The 24,043-nt window shown below is 37.0% G+C and overlaps 1 protein-coding gene across 3 annotated transcripts in view; it reads left to right on the forward strand.

Moving 5' to 3' along the window:
- Window positions 1–9,173: 9,173 nt before the first annotated feature.
- Window positions 9,174–24,043, forward strand: part of cntn4 (contactin 4) — a 151,823-nt gene continuing 136,953 nt past the window's right edge. The window contains exon 1 of one of the 3 annotated variants that reach the window (XM_058779014.1): window positions 9,174–9,388. The gene's annotated coding sequence lies outside the window, so the exon portion shown is untranslated. Of the gene's footprint in view, window positions 9,389–9,614; window positions 9,684–24,043 lie in introns of those variants that run through there. The other 2 variants (XM_058779009.1, XM_058779011.1) reach the window with 2 other exon arrangements.

Consider the following 24,043-nt stretch of genomic DNA (forward strand, 5'->3'; position numbering starts at 1 on the left):
TTTTCCGAGGATGGGCTGAGCGCGCATCCGGCGGGTTTTAGATGAAGTCCCCTCTTGAGGGGCAGTGGATTTAATTTCCCGCTGAGTACCCCGGATATATCTCTGCGCATTAGTGCATGTATACTCTGCGCGCGTACCCTTGTTAGCGTGTCCTCTGCCTTCGGTGTCGTACCGCTGCCTGCGTGACACCGGGGGACGAGGCAGTCGAGGCAGCACCTGGAACGGTCTGATGTGGTGAGACGTGCTACAGCGAGCAGGGAAATTAGGATCAGCGTGCAACCCGGGGGTGATGGCGAGAGCGTGGCGCGGCGCGCTCTGTTCTCTCTTTTCCCGCCGATCCCCCTCCACTTTCCCGCTTCTTTTTATAATCTCTTCAAATCTAAAAACCCATCACTGTACTCGCTGGTGCGACATGGGTTTATCCAGCACGGATCCAGCAGTCTCTACTCTCTCTCTCTCTCTCTCTCCTTGGCCCAGAGCCTTTAATCTGTGAAGCTCGGAGTGTTCATGTTTTTTTTGTTGTTTTTTTTGTAAAAGAGAGGAAAACTTGCTGTGCTGCTGTTGGCCTTACAGAAAAGCGCTTTTCCTGTTGGAGTAGTAATTGGCCTGCATTCTTTCCGCTATTTTCGCGCAGCTCCATTTGAGAAGTGACTAATAAAAGAGGATTCCTTGTTTGTCTGTTGCTCCACTCCAGGAGAAGCAGCGGCTCTGAACTCTAACTTACCAATCATGTGTTCAGAAAGGAGCTATGTGAGAGCTCTACAGAAGGCTATTTCCTCTTCAAATGCGTTTCTTTCGGAAGCAAATGGGGTGTGATCTTCCTAGGTGACAGATAACAAAATCTCTCATGCAGATTTAATAGGTTTTCCTTGGAACAAAGGAAAATAATAAGAAGGATGCAAACATCAAAGCCTTCAGCTGAGTAGAGCTGTCTAGATTGTAATCATATGATGCGCTGTTAGTGGATGCTGAATTATCATATAGCCCTGGCTTTGATGGCAGATTGTTTATTTTAGGGTAGGCGCAAGTGTCTAGAAGTGCTCAATGTCAAACTATTTCCAGGAGGAAATACATATTTGTTCTGTATACAAAAACATTTTTTAGAAACTTTTTTAAACATTAAAAAGTTTTATTGCAAGCAGGATTTATAAAAGCTACAAGGTAGAACCAGTATTCGGAATGACAATTTAGGCATAAACTGGGACATCTTTGATGTCCCAAACAACAGAACTGGTATCTTTTTTTATATGAATTTGTTCTCCAAGTGTGCTGAATGGTGCATGTCTGAGAATGAACTGAAAGCTTTGTCTTTCATGCATACAAATGCATTATATTATTTTTGTGCTCAAAGAAATTAATGTAAAATGCATTGTGTTAAAGAAATGGTTCACCCAAAATTGAAATTCCTGTCATTCCTCACTCTCATGTCATTCAAATCACTTTCCCCCTACTTTTTCAAGAAGCAGTTCACCCAAAAAGGACCATTTTTTGACAATTTGCTCACCCACAGGCCATCCGAGATGTAAATGAGTTTGTTTCTTCATCAGAACAAATTTAGCATTGCATCAGTGGATCCTCTGCAGTGAATGGGTGTCGTCAGATTTCTCCAAATCTATTCTGATGAAGAAACAAACTAATGTACACCTTGTATAGCAGGAATTTAATTTACATTATTACATTTACAATTTTAATTTCCAAGTGAACTATTGTCTTAATGTCTGTTTTAAAGTTTGATAGTCAATGATCACTGTGGACTTTTGTGCATGGTGACCATTTGTTTGAGCAATCGGACCATTGTCTTGAAGGTTTTTTATTAAATTAGAAATAATCATCTCGGGCGTATGGACCTCACTGTATGGGAATATAGTATAACATACATACTTATAAAATATTTAAAAGTTTCCCCCACTAATTTAAGTTGGGAGGGAACTTTGTATCAGCTGACATGTAGCTGGCACAGTTAGCTTAGAGAGCAGTGCAAACATCTGAACGTGATCGAGCCAGAACAGGTGTGAGTAAGACAGTTTTGCCAGCTTGTGTTGAGAAATGTTTCACCATGGATTTAGCCCAGTTTGGGTCTCGGCCAATAAAAAAAGGGCTTCCAGGAGAAACCGGGCAATATTGGACACAGGGGTCTGTGTCAACCTATAAAGCAGGCAACTTGCTAATGACTTTTTCAGAAACTAATTTTCTTCTTTGCCGCACTGGCCATAAAAGGTGGTTATCTCCTCCATCCAGGGATAGATAGAGATTTAACTGTCCTCATTGTTTATTGTTTTCCACTGCAGATTTTATGTGGTACACGGCAGGCGCACCAGGAGAAAATCTCCTCAGATTTATTTCGGTCTATGGCTTGAGCTGTTCTCAAATAGTTTCTTAATTATAGGCAATGATAATATTGCACAATAGCACTCAATGCTAATACCTCTGTGAAAAATGCCAACAAGAGTGCTCTAGTTGACAATAGATCGTTTCGCTGTGGGTCTTATTAAAGCCGATGTCTACCTGCTTAGCAGCTCAACAAGACAGCAGTTACAGTAGAATAGAGCAGCCAGGCCACTTTGTAACAGATGAATAGGTCAGGTTTTGTTAAAAATGAAATTATGAAAATGCATGACTGAAACCTCTAGTTGGTTTAAGATGGCCTTCAGATGGTTTAGCCGGTCTTGCAGCATGACCATGCCGCTGAAAAGGGCCCAAAACCCAGCAAACAATACATGACGAGACTGGAAGGCCAGTTTAAAGGCCAGCAAACCATCTTAGGCTGGTTTAGGCAGCATTTATCCAGCAGTGTAGTTTAAAAAATGGCATACCTTTAATTATGCTAAAATGTTTTTTGGTCTTAGCTGGTCTTCCAGCCTGGTCAAACTGCTCTTCTGGATTGTTCTGGAAAAGTTTCAGGGAGTTAAAACTGGTTTAGGTTGTGTTGTAGCAGTTTAGTTTAGAAGCCTAAGCTGGTTTCCTGGTTTTAGAGGGGTTTTGAGATGGGAGTTCAGCCAAGACCAGCAAACCAGTTAAGGCTGGTTTAAGCAGTGTTTTTCCAGCTGTGCAAGTTAAAATGTTGTTTAAAAAAAAAAAAATCTTTAACCAGCCTAATTTTTATTTATTTTTTTTGTCTCACAGATTGGTCTGGATTGTTATAGAAAATTGATTTTCAACTACCAGACCAGCTTGATCTGGATTAAGTCTAAACTAGTGTCCTTGTTTTAGAGGGGTTTTGGGCTTTTTGACCAGCTTGGTCAGGTTGTGAGACCAGCTAAGACAAACAGACCATCTTAGGCTGCTTTAAGTAGCAGTGTAGTTTAAAATATGAGAATATAGTACTGTGTACCCTGCTGCTGAAGAAAAATAATCTTTAACCAGCCTAAAACAGTTTCTGGTCTTAGCTGGTCTCCAAGACTGGTCTGTAGGATTGTTACAGAGATGTTTTGGGCAATTTTCCCATATAAGAAAACCAGTAGTGCAGTTTACAGTAGCAGCCTAAACTGGTTTCTTGGTGTTAAAGGGGTTTGGGGCATTTTGACCAGCATGTCCAGGCTGTGAGACTAGCTTAGGCTATTGTACTGTTGTGTTTTTAGCAGGGTTTTTTCATAGACTTCAAAAAAAGTATTTCTATCTGTATTAAATCAGGAAAGAAAATTATTACCCTAGACGTAAAATCGCAATAAAGGATGTGATTGAAATCACCCCGTGCCCGATCTGACCCCAAATAACTTTGTAGATTTGTTTCAGCTGCGCTGTCAGTCTAAACTATTGTATTACTGAATGCACGCCGTCAAGAGCCGTAATGCAATTCCGAATGGGAAGGAAACAGGGCTCATCATTCAAAACGACCCTGTGGCCATCGATAAAAAGGCCTGATAACGTCACGCTTCCTGTGTATTCCCAGCCCAAATCTGCTCTTCCTGAAGCGAGTTCAGCTAATGCTTAAAATCACTCTGTGATCTGTACGACACTTAAAAATGCACTAGAGCAGCTCTTCTCTCAACATCATTAATATTCTTTATTGCATTGCACAGTTTATAATCTCTGTTGATCAGGAGATCTCGTCTTAATCATATAAAGCCTTTAGTGGATGGGGAATATTATGTATTAATGAGCTATCAAGATCCACAAAGCCCATGCAACCTGAATATCAATACCCCTTGAATACTGCATCAGACGATAATTGATTTACCCGCGTTCAGCACGAGAAAAGTCAACATGGTGTGGAGTGCAACTTTATTTCACGGTGCAGAGGTTGTAGTTAACCGGAGCACGGACAGTTAAATGCCTCTGTCCATGAGTCATTAGCGGCTGCAGAGTGACACCAAGCAGACGAGTCCCCAAAGAGCTCGGCCCAGGAGACGCTGAGACTTTACAGAGTTGGAGGTCGGCGTGAAAATGCTTAGCCTTGAACTCTAAGAGAGATCCAAGAGAATCGGTTGCTTTCTTTGAATTAAAAAAAGCCTTTAGAGACTGACTTCAAGTCTGAGACCATATCTGCCCACATACAATACTTGTTGAGGTTTGAGTGCACTATAAATCCCTTAACAGGGATTACGGGCTAGAAACCCTTTGCAATATTAATGTTTTTTCCCCTACCCAAACTACAACTGAGGGCTTGCTATAAAACATCTTACACTACCGCTCAAAAGTTTAGGGACAGTGATTATTATTATTAACATTTTTATGCTAACCAAGGCTGTGTTTATTTGATTTACAAATATCGTAAAATGGTAATATTGTAAAATCATTACAATTTAAAATAATTGTTTTCTATTTTAATATATATTTATAATGCCACTTATTCCTGTGATGCAAAGCTAATTTTTCAGCAGCCCTTACTCCAGTCTTCAGTGTCACATGATCTTTCATAAATCATTTTGATATGCTGATTTGTTGCTCAAGAAACATTCATTATTGTTATCAATATTCAAAACAGTTGTGCTGATTAATATTTTTTGTCCTTGTTACATGTTTAAGGTGTCCTTGTTACATGTTACATGTACTTACTATTATAATAACAATTAATTATGCATAATTACATGCAATTAACCCTAACCATAACCATATGCAGTAAGTACATAGTTAATTAATATTACTCAGTACTTACATATATAATTACACTGTAACAAGGACACCTTAAAATAAAATGTAACTGAAATACCATTTATTTGAAATAGACTTTTTAAATAATGTAAAAGTCTTTATTGTTTGTTTTGATCAATTTAGTCATTATTGCTTGAAACTATTCATTCTTACTAAAAACTTGCTGACCGATCTTTTGAACAGTAGTATATATTTGTAATTATTTTATTTATTTTATATTTATCTTATGCAACCTGAATTGTGTTCATTGTCAATTTGATATATTTTAAGATAATTTATGATTTAAAAAAAAATAAATAAAAAATGATTTTTGTGATATATTGCAACATTGTGTTCTGTCTGTGTTTAGCTCAATAATGATCCAAAATGAATGGAAATTCCTTAAGTGGCCTAGTTGCTATGGTTACCATCCCAGGTGAATGATTTCTATGAGTATCAGGTGACCCTGACTAAAAAATCTTTGACTTTTAAAAATCAAACTCTTAGTGAAATGTTTGAAAATCTTATTGGAATTTGTTTATTTATATGTAGAATATATGCAATTTCTTCATTAATAAAAAATAGTGATTGTTTTCAAACAGGTTTCCCAAAGACAACCCCCATGTATTAGCGGTCAAATAAACTGGAAGCTCCACCCTCATATGGAGAATGGCTTCTTTATAACAAACAGGGGGACTGTTCTGGAAACCTGTTCGGTAATAGTCATAATGACTGCAATTCCAGGCCCATAAATTACATAGTTCATCTTTAAATAGTCACTGTAAGTAGATATGCATATTTTGTTTTGTTCACATGCAGTCAGCCTTGCTGCAGACATGGTTTTTATCTTTTTGTGATTTAGCGATTATGTATGCAGCAGGAGAAGTCAGCAAATGTGTCTGAGTGCACAAAGACAGTGGAGAAGCTGCTGTTCGCTGCTCTCCCTTCAAGGCTGTTGCTCTTTTCCTCGCTGTCTTTCCTGCAAGTTAATCCCATCAGGAATTCAATTTACTTCTCTTTTAATTATCGCCTTTCAATTGACTATTTTAAAAGGAGAAGATTTTCTCCAATCCCACTTACTATAATTAGGGCTTATGCACGGATAATGAAAATTTTAAGGGATCAAAGGTGGAATTCATTTGTCGAGGGGCCTGAATCTGTTTAATGTAGTTCTTTGCAGTGTAATCCTGAGATTGGTATGCAATACAAATTTGCACAATAATTATGTAAATAAAAAAATTAAGTGACCAACTTAAATGAATGGAGCTGTTAGCGGTAACGCTAAATTTTTCCCCCAAACAGTCAAATATGAGCAGTTTACCCGTATTTGAACAGCCAATGTTTGACAACAGGCTTGTTAGCTTGTGCCACCTAGTGGATTAGCACCTTCCGTGTGGACATGAGGTTACGTATCTAATAACAAACGATTGATTTCCCTCCCCGACAGTCTCACAAATTGGAAGCTTTACTGCATTAAAACTGCACCTGCCCTAAACACACAGCCAGAGCATCTGGATGGTCGTAGCGTGTCCGCTAACAGTCGATATGAATGCAATCTGCCTCCCTCGGTGATGATATGAGTGCTAAGGAAGATGGATTCATTGTAGACCTATTTCTCAAGCAGCTGTGCATGAGAAATCGCACTGCTAGTGCACTGCTGCTCCTGCTCCTGTCTTTGAATTGCGTGAACATATGCAAAGCAGCTATAGTTACACAGCAACACACACAGACGTGCACAGTGCACCTAACAACCCCGTCACACCAGTGTCAAAACATGTCACGCTCTCCACCTTGCCGTTCTGTCACAGCAGACAGAGGGTGCCATCGGGAGTTAAGCATGTCAATAAGCCCCTAACATTGATCAAGACACTTACTGAACAGCTTATAAACCCCCTGGCGCAGGTGTCTGGATAGATCAGTCTTCTGATCCAACTTAATTGAGGAAAATGTGATAGCATTGAGGGAAGGAGGCGGAGGAGACTAAACTCCAATCATGACATAGAGCAATGTGATCTCATTAAAAGACATATACATTATTTATCAGCTAATGCAACTGCTTCATAAGGGTTTCTCTTAGATTGTATTTGGCAACTGTGCTCTCTGCAAACCACTCATCAGGATCTGTGCACTTAATGCTGATGTTTTGTTTGGGGTCTTATAAGACATGCTTAACATCTACGAGGTTGATATTTCATGACTAATGTTATTAGGACTATTTATAAAGAATATTTTAACTTGATGCATCATCCTGTATCAAAAATGTACATTACTTCTTTTTGGGGTTGTGGAGACTGCACATATACAGTGAAACTTGAATACTCTTCTGCTAGTTGTCTAATTGGATTTGTTTTATTGTATTCTTCTAGTGTTTTTGCTAGAGCCAGATTGGGTCCAAACAGAAACAATGTTAGTCTATTGGATAAAAGTGCTTTGTGAGTTAAAGCCTTAATAGTTTCCGTTTTCTGGGTTTTGGATAGGTCAGAGCAACAAAATAAAAGAATTGAGGTTAATAAAAGAACTTGAGGTTAAGTAAATATCATTACTTCTATGTATTACTTTGGTACCTTGTTCAATAGTCATACAACTGGGAGAATAGAGTTTTGTACAATGTACAATACAATGTTTTGTAACCTCACCCAGATGACAAGGAACATTCTAGAACTTTGCTAATGTTCTGGCAAGGTTCTCTCAAGTTTATGAACAAACTTTCTACCAGTAACGTTAATAGAATGTTTGTTCAAGTGCACTGTAAAAAGTGCTAAGTTGACTTAACTTAAAAAAGTTGAGGAAACCCGTTGCCTTAAAATTTAAAAAGGATAATTTAAAAAAATAAGTTAAGTGAATTGTCAAGTTCACTTAACATTTTTTTATTTTTTTAATTATTATTTACTTAATAATTTTAAGGCAAAAGGTTTCCTAAATTTTTTTAAGGTAAGTCAACTTAGCACTTTTTACAGTGTGGTCTTTCAAAGTGTTAGAAAAACTGTATTTTTTTTTTACGTAAACACTATATAAATTCATTCATTTATTTGTACTTTATTCATGGAGCATTTTATTACTGAAATGGTTTAGTTGGACATTTCTCTAACGTTATTTAAATGTTACATTTTTAAATATATTGAATGTTTGCAAAATTATAAAATGAAATATTCCTCTTAATGTTTGAATGAATGAATGAATGAATGAATATGTATGTACAGTATGTATGTATATATGTATGTAAAAACGTTTAAAAACTAGACATTTGGATTAATTGAACATTCCAAAATAACATTTTTATAATTTAAGGGCAAATTATGCAGAACATTCTTAGAACATATTAGCTGGGCAGCTGCTTAACTGACCTTTAAAAATGCCTTTTTTGAATTTGTTTTGTTATTATGAACATTGTTATTATGAATTAGTGACAACAAATGTGGTAATATCTAAAAGAAGTAATATTTATTAAGCAGAATCAACATTCATATTTAACATCAGATTGTGTAGAAAATCAAGTACCAGCAGTCCACTGTAATATTTTGTTAATCTACCATTTTTGTTATAGTAAGTTTTTAACATCCAGACAAATGGATGGCACAAGGAATTCAGAGAATGCCAATTCGCCCAATTATTTTTACAACGTAATTTTAATATTTTACCCTACAAGTATACATATTGCCTTACTGAACATGCATAATAAGCTACACGTTTTCTCCTTAGATCATATAGTGTTTTTTAAATTTTTTATTTTTATTTTTTTCAGTAAAATTACATATATGGTAGCCTATGTATATTTATATATAGGCTATGTTAAATATATTTACAATATCTGTTATGAAACAGTTTTTTATTTTTTTTTTATTTTTTTTTTTTATTACTGACATATTTACAGGGCATATTTTTAATCTTTGCAGTACACCCAAAGCATCCCGCCCTCTTGAAAGCCAAATGAATAATAAATGGGCACATTTTACTGCAAGTTTACGTTTCTGCCATATCAGCTGTGTCCTCGTATCCCTAATGTCAAAGCCTCAGCCCTTCGTGACACAAAGATGATGTGATTTGTGTGACTCTTTGGGAGCCCTCCAGCACAGTATGTGGGAGGTGCCCACCCCGTGCCACACGAGCAGCGCGGGCTCATGTTGATCTAATGCAGGAATCAGCGGGGACCGTGTGTGGATAGCGCGATATCTCCAGCTAAGCGCTGGCGCTCACATCTTCTGCCATTAAGCGGCACTTTTTGGAGATCCGCTCCGTGTTATTCGGATGCTCGGTTCAGTGAGCGTCTCGCAGAGAGCCCGCATCACTCTGAGGAAGGGACGAGACTCGATGTATCACAGTAAGTGCGTCTTTAGTTATCAGCTGTGCATCGCTCAGTCACGCTGAACTCGCGTTTATATTGCTGCTCTATCTGCACTTTAAACATATGCGGAGAGTGAGTATGCCGTTGCACGTTTCGTCTTGTGTTTTTGGTCAGTATTCACGTATTTTCTTAGGCATTTACTTCGAGAAGGGACACATGCTCACTTTGACGACTGCTTAGACGTCTCTCCATTTATTACAAGACATTTCTACGCACGCGATAGTCGAGCAAACCACAGAAGATCAATTAATTATTATTTAGCATTATAATTGTGAGTAGTAGTCCTAGTAGTAGTAATAGCATATCTATATAGGCTACATATTTCTAGTTGGAAAGGCAAAATATACAGTAGTGAACTAAATGATTAATTGGAATGACTAGTACTAGTAGCAGCAATAGAACAGTATCAGTAGAATTGTAAACTGATTGTTAATTATCACTAGTAAATGTGTATGTGTGTGCAATTGTGCTCCAATATTGTTCCAGTGTTATGTTTACTGGGCACATTTGGTATATGGAAAATAGTTTACCTTACAATACTGTAAAGTATGTAATAACAGTAAATAAATAAATATTACAGCATTCTATAATGTTCTATAATTATTTATGTTTATTCTTTTTTTTGTCTTTATTTTTTTTAAGCTGTGATTACATGCATGAAACCAAATCTCATAACATTTTTTTTTTTAAGTTTTGCATTGCTTCAAAAGTAATTTTAGTGCAGTAGCTAGCAAGAATACTTTGTATGTTTTTATGAATTCAGACAGTTGTTTGTTGGCTATTGTCGCTAAAAGTGACCTTCTTCGGGATCATTATTCATCAAATCCTCATGAGCACTGCAGGTGTCATGATGGAGGCAGGCACAGGAGTGTACCTTTAGATTATTCGCTAAAAACTGTATCACTCACAGATCATTTTGCATTTCAAGTCATTTCAAGTTCATGACAGAAATGATATGTGAGTGGGTGAGTTGTTTACTCTGTAACGAGTCTGCCCATTTTCTCTAGTTTGACACATTTGGGCCGGTTTGTGCACCTGTTACGATAACATTATGCAGCTGACGGTGCGATCAGCCAATCACGTGGAGGCACTGCCTCATATCACGTGACTTTTCACTTGTATTTTTTTGTTGATGATGAACATGTACAGCATATATATGAACATATACAGTATATCTATTGTTATACAGTATGTATGTGTGTATGTTCATCATGTTGTTCATTATATTTTCTACATATACTAAGGCTAGTCATTTATTTCAAAAAGTAAATATTTGTTTGTCGCTTTTAATCAAGTGAAAGTGACAAGCATCTTGATGTTTGCTGTGAAAGTCATCATCACTGTTGACTTTTCAAAGCTTGCTCAAATTGATCTTACTTACTGAAACAGCTGGTGTTGGGTTGTGTACAGAGCGCATTAACGTCAGGACGGGTGTGCATTACCGATGCTTCGAGACATGTTGCGCTGGGCTTAATAATCTGATATGCTCTGGGTTTGATTCGGTTAGAGAGCGTCATGTTGGAGACTAGTGCCTCCGCAGATGTTTATTAATCCGCTCTCACTGTCCCTCCATCGCTTAATCTGGCCGGATTTACTGATTATTGCTGTCCACAAACTCCATAAACCACTCAGAATTTATTTTTTTATTTCCCTTGAAGGATTTACTTTCTGCATCACATGTTAAAAGTCATAGCTGTCTTATATTTTGCTCCTTGTTTGATTTATTTATTGATTCAGCCTCTACATGGCTCACAATATTCTTGGTTCTGTAGGCAAAGATGAGCGATCTAAATAAAACCGAAGTTATAGACCTCATTTGTATATGTGGTTGGATAGACTTATCTAGCATCTGTCGCTCAGCATCCCAGACTGCAGCTCCCTGCGTTGAGTACAATCTCATCTCGTCTGGTGGCCAAGCAGATGAGGTTTTATATGGATCATATTTAATGTTAATCACCGGTCAGGTTATAACAATGCAGGACATGTTGTATGATTATCTTTCGCTCACAGTGCAGGCTTTTCTTTCAAAGCAACCTGGTTTATGTTCATGTCGCAATACATTAGAGACAAATTCAGTGTGATTGCATGTGTGCATGCAAATGAGATTTGTATAAATCAGGCTAACATCTAATGTCAAAACACTGCTGATGGGAGAATATGTTGCATAAATATTGTTTTGGATAATAATGTTTTGGCATTAGGCGGAGAACTGAAGCCGTTTTGGATGGCCTTTTGATATACTACATGGTCACAAATAGTTACCGGCGTTATCAAGACGAAAGTATGAGAGTGAGTGTGTTCTTACGGTAAGCATGGTTGCCTGTCAGAAGTGATGTAGTGCAAGTGACATTAAAAAGATTCTGGGGTGGATGCATTTCATAAAAATTTCAATGGATGGTGTCTGCTGGTGGAAGCACTGAGAAAATCTGTCAGGAAGGCCACTTCTATATAACACATACTTTCCTTCTCGTTGCTGAGAAAAGTTAGTTATATGAGTGGTGCAGTATGTGCATGCGGATCAGGGCTGAAGAGTTTTACAGGTCGTTTTCATATTACACTTCATTTTCACTTCATTGGCAACAGACATGTGAAAGCGACTAATAAGTAAAATATGGTGACATTAATTGTAACTTTTGTGCGTAGAAGTGTTAGCAGGGATTGTGATCACTCTGTTGAAACTTGTGAAACCCTTTTTTAATAATAAAAATATTCAGCTTTTACAGGAAGCATGCGGATCTGAGATGGGTACCATAATAATCACAAGCCAGGGTGTTTGTTAATTATACAGCAGGTCAACCAGAAATTAATATTATTTCATTTAATCACTTTTTTTTTTTTTGGTTATTCCAAACCTGATGTTTTCGTTCTGTGAAACACAAAAGATTTTGAAAGTCAGTTGTCTGTTTTTACACTTTCTTCAAGATATCTCCTTTTGTGTTTATCCATCAGGTTTGTAACAACACACTGTCAAAATTATTTTCAAAGTTAATAAAACAGATTATTTGAGTAAGTTTTTCTACTTAAGCATTTTAATTTTTTTTTAGTGTGTTACTTGCTTTTTCTGAAATTTACTAGCAATTTTTGAGTGAAAATTGTTTATGCAACCAATTTTCTTCAGTGCATGACTGAGTAAATGATGTGCACTGTCCCTTTAAGTGTTTTGATTGATCTAGTATTTTGAATACTCATTGTCTTTGCTAGGAGATTTACACCATGTTGCTTCCTTCAGGGAAATGTAGAGCCCCTCGGGACTCTCCTGTTGTTACTGTATCCTCCTAGGTTTTACGTTAACATAGAGCGAATGTAGTGGGCAGCCTGAGTTAAAAAGCAACAAAGCAGTCATTTACATGTGGGCTAGGCACAGCTGGCCACTCTCACGCCAGGCAAAATAGCATTTTGGACAGTGTCCTGAGAAGTCCGTTAGCGTCTAATCTAGGGGCTCTCGTCTCCCAGCGGACTGCGCGGTAAACCAGGGTGAAGCCCGGCAAATAAAGACAAATGCTCTCTGTCACCCGCCTTGCGCCTCCAGTAAGAGACTCTCCTTTTGGCGCTGCACTCTGTAGGTTTTTAAAAGCAAACAGCGGCGTGCGATTTTTCAAAACATTATTATGCACAGAGAGGCTGTGGGCCCCTGATACTTCTTTCGCCCGTGCGCATGCTGAGACTTGTAAGCCTCTTGTGTCATATTAAGATGAATTTTTTTCCCCCTCCCCATCTAGCCGTTGTGGATTCTCAAAGTCGGTTTCTTTTTTTTCGCTCTCGCTCTCTTCCACCCCCTTCTTTCTTTTTATCGAGAGACAGCCAGTGTCTTAGCGCAAGCATATGCTGAGTGCCTTTGACACATCTCTGCTATGGAATTATTTGCATATTTGCCAAGCATTGAAATTGATCCAGCTGACATCACGGATCAAAGCCGGGTATACTGACAGCAGCGTACTAATGGATCTAAGATGGCTGTCAATTAGGAAAAACAATCCCTCTGGTGCTAGAAATTATTATTTCTCAGATACCTCTCGAGAGTGTGTGAAAAGGGTGTATTGAATGCACTTGCTCACAAAGCACTGGTTCCGATGGTTTATTAATAGCTTTCATGGTGTTTAGCACTGATGGCTAAAAGGCTAAACTGAAGACATAAACGCTACTGAGAAAAATGAAGTTTTGCTTTTGTTTTAACACCTCATGTTTTATTCCATATTGGCTCGATGTTCAGGAAAGCTGACAGTGGTGTGTAATAGTGCAGAAGACTCTTTCACACAATTGCACTTTTAAAAAAAAATAAGCGGAAACACTTTTTTAAGGGTTCAGGACCGTAGATGAGCAAGGTAAAGCTGTGTTGTTACTGGGATCAAATGGAGTTAAGGGAAACCCTCAAAAAGTGTGTTTTGTGAGAAATTGCCTTGAAGAAACTGAGTGATTTTTGAAGACAGGTGAAAATGTAAGGTTAAGGGTAGTGGAGGGGCGTCAGTGTAGTACTGTTTTCTTTTTTTTTCCACTTCCAAGCTTCCCGTCTAAAGGAATTGCTGTAAAATCAAATCTTTGGAGTAGGTTTGTTATGCTTGTTTAATGGGACTAAAGCTATTGTTTGGGCAAATATGCAAAGTATTGAGTGAGGGTGCATTCAGTATTCAGCGTGTTGAAAAAAGTTCCCATTAAAGCAGTCCTCTTCTTTTATTCTGCTGTTATCACTACCACTTAATGTCTCCAAGCTGTATTTTTAAGATCCTCAGCTTCATGTAATGATCCTCATACATGATTGCAAGTAGACCAGCCACAAACAGTGCCATCATTCATTTTAATAACACCGCCATTGTGCCTTTTTATTATGCCTTAATGTCCAGTTATGTGAATGGACTTGTGAGCTGCTTTTATTTTCAGATTTCAGGGTTACAGGCACATTAAAATGATGTGGGGTTTTTTTTCTTTTTGGATTAACGGCCTAAAAAATCTTATAAATGCTTTTTTTTTTCTGTATCACACTAGTTTTAACAATGGCAGTACCATGGAGAAGCAATGGTAATATCATGATACTTTTAATATATACTGTGATACTGAATGATTACTTAATGTGTTTACCAAAGATTAATATATAGTAAGGAAGGAATAATTAATGACGGGGTGTTGAATTATTAGAAAATTGCACACCTGAGGTGATTATTATTTTCTAATAATTCAATGGACCGGAGTCAATTATTCCACTTATACTATGTTATATTTTATATTTTATATTCTCCAGGTTTTTTTGTCCTTAAAACGCTTTTGTGTGTAGGATTAATTTCCGCATTATCGCGCATCTCATCCCACGCATCCATTGCTAATAATGAAACGTAATTTTAGACCTAGTAACGGAGATTTAAGCCATTGATAGCAAACTAATACAGTTATTAATGAAGTTATTAGAGAGAGATTTAAGTGTGTCCCTCAACAGTGTTCGGAAGCAGCATCTCTACTAATAGCAAAACTGTAAGTTTATCTTCTTCAAGAACAGCGCCGTTACTGCCTCGCTTGTGAGAAATGTCATGTAGTTTGCTAAACTATTTTACTGATAAAAATTGTGAGCACTGACAACAAGCTTCTGTGAGAGTGTGTGTCTGTACTGTATGTGTGTGCGTTTATAAGGGAGAGAGAGTGGGAAGAAGAGAATATGTGCTTTCCATACATAAAAAGGAATTTTGTGGAAAAAACGTGGAAATAATTAGTCGTTTTTTTCTTGTTGTTTACTATATTTATTTGCTTTGTCAGAGTCAATGTGGGTTTTGGTTCTTTTGCTCTTGTAAGCTGTAAGGACCTTTGAAATTACTGAAATTGTTTGGTGAAGTGATATGGACATGACTGCCTGCTTGAGCTGTGCGTTTATATAATATATATGTATATATAATGTTGATGTGTACATATTTTATGTATGTCATATGAAACATGGCAACACCATATTACTTTTTGGTTTAGTGCATCGATATTTATCTAGCACATAAAAATAAAGTGAAAATGGGTTTTGTGGGTGGTTTAATAACCAGCACATCTGTCTCTAATAATCTGTAGTTCTGAATTAGTTCAGATTCACTGAACTGTATCCCATATCTGCCATTTCTAAATGTGTTACAGACCCATTGTCTGTTGTTTCTTATGCAATCATGGTGCAACATATTCCTTTGGGAATATGGGTAATTGTGGGTTTCATTAGCAGAGCATAACATGATAAGGCATTTATGGAACTACTGGTGCTGTGATTCCGGTTTTATTATTTACCTTTAATATGCTCCCTGATAGTTCTTCCCTCTAGTAAACTTAAGACGTCAGATAGAGATGTCGTATATGATGTGCTTTAATGATGGCCATGTCGGGCAAATTGTTTAATCAGCAAAGTGCTGCCAAACCACATGGGTGTGTTTTGAAGTGCTTATGAGAAATCTAAGACAATCTTCTGGGGAGTTCAGATGGTGCTAAAAACATTCTACTACTTTATGCTTTGGAAAGCAAACGTGAGGCTTCTGTCCATGAGGAATAAAGCATACTGAGTGAGATTAAAGTTTGGTTAGATGATAAATTGGTTAACTCAAAAGTATGTGTGCCTCTGAGAGAAGTTATGATGTAATCTGTTTTAAAAAAAAGAAAACTGCTCACAAGTAAGCAGTGGTTGTGCTGGTGCATGGTTTTTACATAAAAATTATTAAAGTTGTAACACAGATTTTCATAACATTAAGGAGCCATATTGGGTATTTTTCCCCCTTAGGTCCACTTATAATGTTAATATTTCTTTTCCAGTGCTCAAAAACACTATAATTGTCCTATAATTTTATTTTTCATTACAATTTTCCACCCTCTCTCTGACCATTACACCATGTCCTAACCAGGCACAATGTAATTTGTCTATACACACTGAAAGAGAAAATGCTGTGTGATGCAGCACATTCAAAGCCACTGAGAACATATATGATATGTAAGGGATAATCAACGGCTAGCTGTACATTAAACGATTTGAATGCACGACGTGGAGGCGAAGAACCGCCCGACGCGCATTATCCTCTGCGAATTATCCCGTTTATGCCATGGTCATTTCCCAGCATTCACATATTAAAGATGTTAACAATATTTGTGCTGCAATATTTGACCGGAACGATAAAAATGACGGTTATTTTCGTCTGTATTACTATTCAACTGTAACTGTATGTTACTATGGTTACCAATGTTTATAGGAAGCGCATTAATATAGAACGTGATTAAACTGACTTGGAACGAACTGCCAGTGCCAGCCAATCAGAATCGAGTATTCAGACAGACCATGGCATAAACAGTTATAGTATGAGCAGAGGTTTTTCAAGCAATAAAAAAATAATAATTTACACACATTAGTGCTTGAGAAAGATATGTAGAGCAGCAGGCAGTCATATCTTAATGCTGACATCAGAAATCCAAGACTTTCAGAACAAACCATTTTTGCTGTTTAGGTTCTTTGGAAAGTCATTTTGTACTGTGACGTACAGTAACCATATTAAATGTTATGATTTATTTCATTCATTTTCTAGCCAATATTGGCCAATAAATATAAATCTGTGAAACATTAAATGAAAAAATCCCCATTAATATTGGTCCGTAACTATTGATATAGATATATTGTGTATCCTTAGTTTGATGATTTGATTGTGAGCACTTGCAATGTATATTTCACATTTTCACCTTGAAGAAAGGCAGACATATGCGTTTGGAGGGTAGTACTACTATAAATTACATAGAACTCGCTGTCTTCTTTGGTTATATGATACCCGTGCCATTGTGTGTCCTCACATGACTTCTCAGGTATGAGAGATTACTCCAATTTTCTGAGCACTTCTGACAAATTGTTGCACTGAAGCAAAATCCAGGCCCTCATGTCTTACCAGTGATAGAAATGTGGAGCCTTTTACTCTAAATACATAATTTTTAGCTCTCAAAAATATGTCCTGAAGGCCTGAGGCAATTCACAATATAATCATCTCCCAGTGGCTCAGGTCTGAGAAGTAGCAAAGCGATTCGCTCGCTATAAAAAAAAGCTTTGAATTATATTACCATGTTGGATTGACTGTCATCTCATCTTATCTGGTCAGATAAGTCGCCTTGATGTGAATTATGGTTGGACCGTGATAATGAATCAGCGGCTGATCTTGATTTGACAGGCTGATGGAAGGCTACTGAGCATTTCTTTGTGAAATGTGGGATCCAGGGCTGGAGTTTTCTAAAACCCACAATTTAGACAAGCTGTGCAAAAATGACATTTAAAAAATGCATTGTCTCTGAGGGGAAATATGATGGAGTGATACTTTCAAAATGTAGGCCGCTATCCTGCAGAAAGCAAGTGTGCATATCAAGACCAAGTAGCCTTTATATAACAAGTGCCCTTTTCAAAATGAGCACAAATATGAGCACTTCCTGTCTAAATGTTACAGCAGGCTACAGCATGTGTTAATGTTGCAGACGGAATGTTAGTTATTGTCCACTACAAACATCAGGTCTAATTCACTGCATACACTTATATATATATATATATATATATATATATATATATATATATATATATGAAATATTTGTATGTATGTGTGTGTGTGTGTGTGTGTGTGTGTGTCTGTCTGTCTGTCTGTCTGTCTATCATTCTATCATTCTATCTGTCATTCTATCGTTCGTTCTATTGTTCTTGTGGTCTATCATTCTATCTATTGCTTGTTCAATCATTTGTTCCATCATTTGCTCTATTTATCTATTTTTCTGTCTGTCATTCACCCATTCAGTCGTTCGTTCCATTATTCGTAACGAATGATGGAACTAATGCCTGAATGAATGAATTAAAGGTGATAATGAATTGAATGAATTAATGGTGATAAAGTTGAACTTTCTAACACTGTTTCTGATCATTTTATAGGCATCACTCATTTTTGCAGCTTAGTTTCAGCATACTTTTTGGACTAGGAAGTTTTGGGTTCTTAATGTTACAGTATGTTTTCATGGTACACAGGAAAATTTGATTTTTAATCAGTTTAATTCTAAAAATGACATGAATTTGGCCTTTGTTGGTTTACACAGTCTGGCTGGCACACATCAGCCAGAAACAAGGGTGGCTCTGTCGAGTCATTGGCTAATCCAGCTCATCATTGGCACCGTGCTAAATAGTTGGAGAGGCACAAGAATTTGTATTGTTCCTGCCATAATGGTGATGTAATGGTGGCGGTGTTATGTTGTTGATGCCATTATTGTTCAAGGCTCAGGCTGTAATACAGGACCATAGCAAAGGCCTTTATGGGGTAGCGAGTTGCAATTTGAGCAGAGTAGAATCAGTAAGCCACTGTTGCAGGGTTAGAGGTGTAACATTAAAAAGAAAGAACTATTTCAGCACTCTTCCTTTTTTTAGACATCTTATTATTTTTGGGAATAAAAAGTATTGAAAAGAATGAACTCAGTATATCCGTAACAGATATAAATCAGATGAAGCGCATTTATGACGTGGTGACATTTACATAAATCAGTAACAAGCAGATGAGTCATTAAATGAGATGTCGAGTACTGCAGATTATTAAGTGTTGGTACATTTAAATTTGAAGAAAGCATCTGAAATGGGTCCATGTATTATTAAAGCATAACAAGGCACTTGCAAATGGAAGTATCATTAATCTGAGACGTGCTGCAAAATATTTGTATCATTTAAATTCATCTAAAGGTAGTGATAACAATGTTAGCAGGGCTTTTGTGCTTTCAGGTCAAATGCTTTTTAAGTAATCTGACTTAATAGAAAACCTAATTGATTTTGGCCCTCATTTAACCCTCTATTGATGTTGGTACTGTATTTTTGTGACCTCACTAAAAGGGCAAGGTTTCATTCTGTGACCTCATCGCGTTAAGTCTGTGCGTTCATTTTTTATCGCTAATTTCTGCAGATCTCTGGTGCTAGGCATGGGTTCTGTGGACTTTGCAGCGTATTAGTTGTGGATTTATTGTTGTCAGCCTAAGATACTGCTATGGCAAAGAGTGTCCAGTGCACCAGAACTCACAGCCTTGGGCATTTGTCAGCTGTCGATGTGAGATCTTGTTTGGTAGTAAAGCTGAAGGCACACTGACTGCAATTTCACACTCCCAGCTACTGCTTATAAATCTTGTAGAACTTTCGAAAATATGACTTTGGTGCTGTATTTCGTCTTGTTTTAATGAATCTGGCATTCCTTTACTTTATAGTTGTGGTGTTCTTGCCAATTTATTCTTGCAAAATTAAAATGTGCCCATTTATATCCATGACATGTTGTTCACAACCCATTTTACCTCTGTACTGTGACTGTTTACAAATTAAACCATTTTTTCCCCACTTTGAACATTGTTCCATGTATTCAATAAGATATATTCATATATTCAAAATTTATTTGTCAGGAATTTATTTGATAGGAAAATGTGGGTATTACATACCAAAATGGAGCCATGTGCGTTGAAAAATAAGATGGCTGAAAAGCAGAACTAAGCAAGTTATTAAATTTTGATAAAGGTTTATGAGGATAGACGTTTATTTTCTTTAAAAGAACATGCACAGATGAATAATGCACAATAAAACCAGCAATGTGCATTTAAAAAGTAAATATAAGGTCAGCTGTGATTTCATGCTGACACACCATGGCTCCATTCTCATCCATTTTTGAAATTAGAATAATATTTGCGCACAGTGTGTACACAGCACGCGTAATACCTGACTGATTATATTTCAAGGATGTTGAAACCTTGATAATGATGTGTCTCGATATTTATGTATTTCTCTGAAGTGGATGGTAACTTCTTGTATTGATCAGTGAAACTATTATTTGAACTGTTGTCAAGCAGATTCAACAAAAAATAAAATACAATTATACAAATGAAAAACAAAAAAATGCTTGTTTAAATAGCCATGTTTACCACAGTGCTTTAAAAAATCAACACTGTGCAGCATGAAGTTTAATAATGTTAATTTATATGAACCTGTATTAGAATGTTTTAGTATAGCACAATAGTATAGTGTAATTGATAGCATTATATGTGTGTGTGTGTGTATATATATATATATATATATATATATATATAATACATTAAAAAGGACAGTAAACTCCATTTTGAGTTTTCTTGAATGCTTTACAAGTAGGCTATGCTTTAAACACAGCTGTGGCCTCGCTGATATTCCTTCTTCGATGTGCAAAATTCGAGCCAGCGGGCCAGCAGCCAGTTTAGGTTGTGGATGGGGAAAAGAGATTATTAAAGCTTAAAGATTATGAAGACCAAGGGTTCAAGGTTTGACTGGTTAGCATGGCTGTGGCCCCTATTCATATGTAGATGCTTTAACTGTAACTATTAACAGCCAAACAAAAGCAGCAGTGTAATTATTTTGTGATCAATGACTAACATTTCATTTCAGTTATAGTAAGTAGATGTTTTCTAGTGTCCAATTCAGCATTGCCATTATGTCATGTTCCTGCAGCTCCAAAGCAGTTTAATTAATATTGGAACGATGAACAGTTCATGATAAGAGCAAGAACCTTCATTATGAAAGCTAATAAGGTCAGTTTTGACTTCATGATGACATTTAGAGAGTATAAATAGTATTTTACCATATAGTATTTAAGGAAAGGAAGGCAAGCTGACAGAGACCGTGAAGAGAAAGTGAAAAAGCAGGCAGATCTCACTGAAACTTTGACTGTGAATCCTATTCGGCTCCCTACATTGTAATGAGATTGGCGAAGACAGAGTGGCTCAGCCATGAAGGTTACATCCAACACAAAGAGCTCAGCTTCAGAGAGAGGCAGCAGAAAGACTTTTGTGTGGCTTTGCGTTGCAAGCCATAAGAAGACATTTTAAGCCACTCTCTTTATATCAGCCATTGCCTGAAGCTCCGTGGAGCAGCGGTGACTCTTTTTTTATGCCCATGTGTTCCCTCACCCATATTTCTGAGTGCTTGTCATTGATGCACCAATGCATGCCTGACTTTCAGCACCCTGGGCTCCTCTCTGGTTTGGAGAGAGGGATTTTCTGGACCAAAAAAGCATGAAAGATGGAGGCATGTCACTTAAGCAACATATAGCCACTTTGAAAACAGATTTTAAAAAAAGAAAGCAAAAGGGAAATGCACGACCCCCCTCTGAGGCAGCTCAAAGAAAAAACAAAATACCACATGAATTTATTTTTGAGCTGTTTTTGACCGTGGCAGTTTTTGAACACCCACGCAAAGGACATTGATTGCAAGATAGATTTGCAGATAGAACTCCATGGCGCCACTAGACAATAGATGATAGCTATATATGAATTACATTAGTCATATATCAGTGAATGCGTGTCTGTATGAACGCAGTGAGAATAACAAACAAGTTTTAAAAGTTAAAGGAAAGCGTAGCAGCATTTCAGGATGCTTTTTTCCCCAAGGAGCACATGTGCTCCTATGTTGAATAATTTAGAAAACTTTAGGGATGCCACGAAAATGTGTCAAATGTGTTTTCCTTAATAAATGGATACAAGGAGATATTTATAAGTATAACATATATAATGTGTATCCATGTAATTCTTTGGATAATATATGTGAAATAATGTTATCAGCTACAAGAGTTAACAATAAATTAAATGGTTGATAACCCAAATCCAATATTAACCAAGAAAAAAAATGTGGGATTTTATCCATAATGTGGAACTGTTAATTATAAACTAGTCTGAAATACACTGGGACTCTTGTTTTGAAATTTTTGTGCTTCTGTGCTGGCTGCACATCCAAAAAGATGAGGGAGATAAAATATGGACTCTTTCAACCAATTACAATTACAACAAGTAAACATCATAATTCATCAACAGTCGATAAAATGCAATCATTTGGCATAAAAATGATCTGTATTCATTGATTATAAACTGCTCTGAAACCACAAGCCTGCAGAACGTGCAACCGCACTGCGTTTTGAATTTGAAAAGTGCAGCGATCATATTTATTTAATGAAATCATAGCATTTTGAAGTGTATTTATTAATTGTGTATTAAGTGTATTAGATGTTTGTTATACAATTTTAAGATATTTAAGACTTAAGAAAAAGGAATAAAAACCTTTTTATTCACAAGTACGCTCCAAAGTACATTTTACAGTTCGCTCACATATATTTTTAGTCGTAATTATGAGTAAAATACTTGCACAGTTGAGTACTGAGTTTGTGGAAGTCTTGTGTCGGCAAACTTCTGAAATTGTGATGTGTTTATGTGACACAAGACATATGTAGTAGATTCCGCCTTAAAGGGGTCATATGACTTTGCTAAAAATCGTTCTGAGAAGCGAGGCGTGCTCTAATTGGCCGAATACCTCAAGCGTGAGATGGAAATGTTACGTCCCTTACTGTGTTGTGATGCCGTGTCCCGGCGCAACGAGACTAAAACAATAAAACCCATTAAAAACGAGGTATTTGCTGCATCCAGTGGGGACATAATTACTGATTATAATGACTTATACTGTCTTTTTACGTGTCGCGTTGCATCACGCCACGTAAACATTACCATGTCTGCATTTGTGATCGGAGAAACGACAAACAACAAGCACTACTCTACACAGCTCAAAACTCGCGTTTATAGTCAGTGGCAAATTCTTTAAATATGAAAACATACTTACAGGCTGTGAGTCAGAAGCACCAGACTGTCCTTGCAAAGTTGGAATTGCCCCACTTTATAGAAACAGTCTTTGATCATAGCTGGCGGGCTACTCCCAGGTTCAAGAAATAGTCCTCCGTAAAATGTGCTGCACACACTCTAATATTTGGATTGAACTGTTCTAGAACAGTGTTGTAAATACAACTTAACCACTGATTTCTAGTTGTGTCCTCTTTTGGAAGCCCAAACAAAGTACTTTCGCTTTCACAACGAAACACAGTGTCTCCAGGACATGGCGCCGGCAGCAGCAACAATACTACAGCGAGAATAATAGTTTTGCCTTCTTTCTTTGCATATGCATTTGGGCGGTGTTTTGCAAATCTCCCCACACCGTGACATAAACATGTGAATGAGCCGTTTTAAGGGGGCGTGGTCGAGTCTTAACTTTTATAAAGAATATATCTTTGGTTTTGAGACTTTAGTCTTTGCAACTTCAGGGATCTTATCTATGCACAAACAGCTTGTAACACTCCAAAGAGAAAGGAAAACTTGAAATCGCACCATATGACCTATATTTTGTTGTATATACATCAGTTGCTTATCCAGACAGGCTGTGAGTTTTTGGTGAGGATTTTTTTAAGAAACAAAACATGATGTCTATATTAGTCGGTCCTTGAATCATTCACTCGGTTCGTTTAAAAACGCTGATTCATTCAGGTGTTTTGTTTACAGATGTGCAATGATTTTATACAGGCTTTGTTGGGAACTATATTTATTAGCGGTGCAAAAAGAGACTGGGAATATTGTGTCTTTATGTAAGTTATTCAATATTAACTTTATTTATTGAATTGTATACTGTAAATCAATGTCAAACTCGAAATCACGTTGTCATTTTCTTTATGTTGTTTGAAAGTCACTACAGGAAGGATTTATGAATGTGTTGCGAGATGTTCTTGACTAAAAGATTAAGCATTTAATTTGTGAACAAATTAGAGACAATAAAACAATTCACATTGTAAGTTGAGAGGCATGAGTGCACTAGATTTGATC

This window comes from Onychostoma macrolepis, chromosome 06, assembly GCF_012432095.1.
Source record: "Onychostoma macrolepis isolate SWU-2019 chromosome 06, ASM1243209v1, whole genome shotgun sequence".
In the NCBI taxonomy this organism is placed as follows: domain Eukaryota; kingdom Metazoa; phylum Chordata; class Actinopteri; order Cypriniformes; family Cyprinidae; genus Onychostoma; species Onychostoma macrolepis.